The sequence below is a fragment of the Spermophilus citellus genome (genome assembly GCF_964194105.1).
Source record: "Spermophilus citellus genome assembly, chromosome: 16".
In the NCBI taxonomy this organism is placed as follows: domain Eukaryota; kingdom Metazoa; phylum Chordata; class Mammalia; order Rodentia; family Sciuridae; genus Spermophilus; species Spermophilus citellus.
Window position 1 is genome coordinate 11,881,964 of NC_138196.1, and position 5,354 is coordinate 11,887,317.

General features: G+C 38.5%; 1 pseudogene across 1 annotated transcript; it reads right to left on the reverse strand.

Annotated features, from left to right (window-relative positions):
* Positions 1-337: 337 nt before the first annotated feature.
* Positions 338-4,982, reverse strand: LOC308635087 (E3 ubiquitin-protein ligase Mdm2-like; annotated as a pseudogene). The gene is made up of 4 exons: positions 4,924-4,982; positions 1,417-1,600; positions 1,001-1,145; positions 338-922 (listed from the first exon to the last, which is right to left on the reverse strand). The product of its transcript is annotated as an E3 ubiquitin-protein ligase Mdm2-like (transcript).
* Positions 4,983-5,354: the final 372 nt, after the last annotated feature.

The following is a 5,354-nucleotide window of genomic DNA, read 5'->3' on the forward strand; positions in this document are numbered from 1 at the left end:
AATGCCTTATGTTAAAAAAAAGAAAATTAGGTACTTCTCACTTAAGAGAGTTGAAATTATTTAAAATTAGGGGTGAGGGTAAAAAATGAGCTATATATTCAATGTAAATTGTATTAAAACCCAATTATAAAATATAAACAGAAGGGAAACTTTCCTAGAAGGGAATACATATTACCTACTTTCCTGCCAAGGTAGGTAAATTACATTACAAAGAAATCTAGAGGAAGACAGTTTGAGTTTCTTTCCCTTATAAATGTCAGTAAAAATAAAATCCATAGGGTCAAAATATTTAGGGTTATAACTGGAAATATATAATCCTGTTTTTAGGACAAGGCAGCTAGTTGAAATAAGTTAACACAGTCATTTGAGTTGGTTGTCTGCATACTGGACAGGACTTATCCCTTTTCTTTAGCTTCTTTGCACCTGTGAAGCATGACATAAGGTATCCTGATTTACCATAAACATCTTTAGGTCAACCTTGGCAAATCACACAAGGTTCGATGACATTAAGGAGGAAACTAGTTTCCGCACCCTCTTCTTTGTCTTGTGTTCCTTCCTTCTCAAACTCTTTGCCATCTTCTTGACTGTGATAACTAATGCTATTTGAAGTTGATGGCTGAGAATAGTCCTCACTTTCTTGTGACTGGGAGGCTTGTGTGATCTTATCATTTTCCTCAATACATGATTCTTTGGAATCATTTGCTGTAGTTTTTTTATTTTCTATTTTATTTGTTTTTTACTCCAGCACATCCAAGCCCTATTCTGCCTGTGTTGAGCTTTCTAGTTTGGCTTTCTCAGAAATTTCCCCTTTATCTTTCCCTTTATCTTCAGGAAGCCAGTTCTCACGAAGGGTCCAACATCTATTGCATTGTGGTGGAAAGGGAGGATTCATTTCATTGCTTGAAGTACACTTCCAATAGTCAGCTAAGGACATTTCAGGATCTTCTTCAAATGAATCTGTATCACTTTTCCCTGCCTGATACACAGTAACTCAGTACACCTCATCATCTTCATCTGAGAGTTCTTGCCTTCTTCACTAAGGCTATAATCCTCTGAATCAAGAGATTCAATTTCAAATTATACACTAAATTGATCTGAAACTGAGTCCTGATCCAACCCATCACGGGAATGTTCACTCACACCATCTTCAATATTCAGATTTGATGGAGTCACTGCTGCTGCTTCCTTCACAACATATTTCCCTTATGACACACAGAGCCAGGCTTTCATCAAAGGAATGGGAAATACTATCAGATTTGTGGCGCTTTTGTCACTCACCAGATAATTCATCTGAATTTTCTTCTGTCTCACTAATTGCTCTCCTTTTAGATGAGGTAGATGGTCTAGAAACCAAACAGGAAGATGAAGGCTTCCCTTCCTGTAGTTCTAGCATAAGGCCCTACTGATCACTCCCACCTTCAAGGTGACACCTGTTCGCTGGCATCTGATGGTTCTCTTTCATAGTGTAAGTGGGTTTTTGTGTGTGTGTGTGCACCAACAGACTTTAACAACTTCAAAAGCAATGGCTTTGGTCAAACCAGGGTCTCTTGTTCCTGGAATCTGCGAGGTGCTTACAGCACCATCAGTAGAAACAGATATGCTGGTATTCCACAATGGCCTGATCAGTACATAAAATGTGCCACATATCTGTGACCACGGTGTCTATCTTCAATCAGGAAAAGGAGTGGTTTAAATGGCCTCAGCTGTAGATAGTCAGGACTTAGCTCCTCCAACGACAGTCTCAGTCTGGGAACACGTCCCAACTTGACCAGCCTGCTAAACACTCCAGGCTTTTTGCTTGGAGGTGGTGGTGGTGGGGTGAAGGGTCCTTCAAGGTGCCCCAGTTTCCTTCACCCTGAGCGCTTGGGCCTCGGCGACCATCCCACTGGCGGCTCAGACCACTGGGCGCTTGAACGCACTGAGCCCCACGAGAAAGGTAGTGCCTGGAGGGGGGAAAGCGACAGGAACTCGGCTAGAGGGGTAGGGCTGCCCCTCAAGTTAGGTTTCTGGCTCAATTTTCTCCCCAGAACACAGGGCCGCAGAAGCCAAGCTCTGCATGTGCCCCCAAAGTGGATTTTTGTTCCTAAGGAAAGGTATGGCACAGATTTACTTGAATTCAAGTTTCTTTTGCTCATAGCTTTGAGAATGTGTAAGAAGAGAAGTAAATATTTCTAAGTTTTGCCAACATCTGTTTTTTTTTTTAAAGGAAAATCTATCATGATGTTTCTTTTGGCTTTAGAGAAACATACTTGGTTCTGTAAGCAGCAAATGTAACAAGTCCCATATAAAATGCATTCAGAACTCAAGTTGAGATGCAGCAGAACTGTTCCCTCAAAATTTTCTCTTCCATCCTGTTTCTATACAATGTATCTTCTGCAATTTTTATATTCTAAAAATTTTCTCATCTATAATACCAACTCCCAAGGAAGCCATAGTGTTTTTTTTTCTGAAAATATTCTCAAAAGAAGCTTCTAGAGATAAAAATAAAAAAGACTTTTTTGATATTCTATATGGGAGTCAGCAGCACTGTTATCCATTTATGGCTTAAGGTCACTCAAGAGTCCCCTAAGAGGCGTAGGGTCAAACTGGTAGACAGGATCACAAACACTCTGAGAGTGTGGTATGAGGGAGAAGAGCTCTGAAGAATCTAGGTGTCAGGGAACATAGTAGGAACATCTTTAATTAATGTGGTCAAAGAAGTAGAGGCATAGGCCGAAAAGATGGAAGGCTCTTCAACACAGTCCAAGAGCAAATCTCTTATTTTTCATGTGTGGAAACTGAGTCAAAAGAGACATTCTGTTTATTTGTCCTTCAGCATTTCCACTCGATATCACTCCTCCTCAGGTAATGCCTATCTAGCATCTTAGAGAATTAAACAGCAAACTGGTTTCTCTTCACTAGTGAGAAGCAGCAGAAAGTCTTTATAGAATACTTTCCAGCAGTGAATGACATTTTTTCATATACCCATCTATGTACTTTTTTAGACAAATCTATGAACTACAGGGGAAAAAAAAGAAATAACTAAGGTACTTCAATGACTAATGCTATTATAAAATGACTGAATATACAGAAAACTTTCAGACATGAGTAAAACAAAAGTCAACAACAAGTTGTAGTTTCCCCTCACTGTCTTAAGTATGATTTTAGGTAGCACAAAGTGTTACCTCAGTTCTTACTTTAGAATTTCTCATGAGTACATGAGAAGTCCAAATTAACTAGTTCCACAAATATACACTAAGAACCCCCATTCCTTTCATTTTCCAAGGGGTAGGAGCTTTGAAGTGGATTTCAGTGCAAAACACTTTCCTATAATTTTTATTTGCTTGTAATTGTCATTCTTTTAAGTTTCATCTACTTTTTCTAGAATAACAAGGAACATTGATTAGCCATAAGAATTAAGATAATCAAATATATCCCACCGTGAATTAATGCTTTAAAACAGCATTGTATAAATAATATCTCAATCTAAAGAACATTCAACAAACAAGCAAGCCACAGGATTCAGCTGCACTTAAAATCTAACATTTTATAGGTCCTATTTGCAGCCATTCTCTCCCAAATATTTTAATTATGTACAGTGAGTGATTTTTTTTACCCATTAACATTTGTCTGACAGAACTAATCTCAAAAAAGATAGCAAGCTATATTTTCTAAAAATTAGTTTCAATTGCTAAATTTCCTAATTCTGTTATTAGCCTTCAATCATTTAGATGATTAGATGATTAATTTCAAAAGCATGCTCCTAGCTTCCTGGGACACTACTGAAGTTCTAGACGAAAGTGAGAAAGGACCTCTCTTAGGAAAATAAATAAGTGTTGGATATAACTATGTAAATATGCAGGGAAAAGGCCTAAGAATCCATGTTTTCAAAATATATTTCATGACAATATTTTGCTGCTAGCAAGCAAATGAATTTGCTCAAAAGTAGACAGCAAACAAAATAGATTTGAAACCAAATAGATTGAATTCTTTTTCTCCTCTTTTGAACTCCCACTCATTAAACATGTTCTTACTGTACCATCAATTTTAATTATTTTCCATTGATTGGGCACTTGACATATTAAGAACCTTATTGGATATAGTGAGAACTCATTCATACACAATACCCTAAAATAAATTAGGTTGAGGGGCAGCAACCTAGTAAGAACAGCCTCTGTTTAATTCCTGGAGGCATCTCAGGAATTAAAGAAAACTTTAGAGAAGCTAAGAAGAAAATTTAGAAAGTGACCAGAGAGGCTGTGTGAGGTCACTATTTCTCAAACATTAGCAGACATCTGGATCACCTGTAGGATTTATGTAAGAGTGTGGAGTTTGGGGTTCCACCCCTAGAATTTTTGATGAAGCCTGGGGGAGATTCCTCCTAGACACTGGGGTCTGGGAACCACTCTGGAGAACTGTGGTTCAATTATGACTTGGATGGAGATGAGGAATACTTTGAGGACAATGTAAAGATGGCCAGAAAGCGAGAAAGCCATCTCCCCAACACCATATGCTCCCATTCTCCAAGACCTTAAGGGAATCAAGAAAGATGCTAAAGAGGAGGAGAGGCTGCCTTTCTGTACACTCTGCATTCTTCTGACTCTTAAATTGAAGGGACTTTATGATCTTGGCTTCCCCTCTGCAGGTATCCTGTTCTCTGGCCCTGATGTAGCTTCCCAACTGGAGTGACCATATTAAAATATCTGTATCAGTTTTCTCCTGCTGCTAGAATAAATCACCACCAATTTGACATCTGAAATGAATTTATTACTTCATAGTTTTGTGATTTTGTAAAATTTCACCAGGCTAAAATCCAACGTGCTGTAAGGGTGTGTTTTCCTGTTTGGAGGTCCTAAGGGAGGATTCATTTCCTTGCTCATTTGCGTTATTGGTAGGATTTAGTCCTCTGTGGCTGTGAGCAGAAGGCTGTTCCCAGCTACATACATTCTTTGACCTTGGTCCTTGTCCTCCATCTTGAAAACCGGCCAACAGAAGTTGACCATACTGTGCTTGAAATGTTTCCCCCTTTCCATCTTGTCATATCCCCCTGACCTTCATAGGAACAACTCTCTGCTTTTAAGGACTCATGGAACTAGACTGGGTCCAAGTTAATCCAGGATACTCTGACATCTCAAGATTCATATTCTGAATCATATCTGCAAAATTCCCTTCCCATGTAACATAATGTGTTCATGGAATATATGTCTAGGAATTAGGCATTTTGGGGCTTATTATTCTTCTTATCACACTCTTTAAATAAGGCCACCTCTAAAAATAATTATGGCATATTTATTAGTCAGCTTTTTATCACTGTGACAAAATACCTGGGAAAATCAACATAAAGGATGAAAGGTTTATTTTAAAGAGATCCTGGG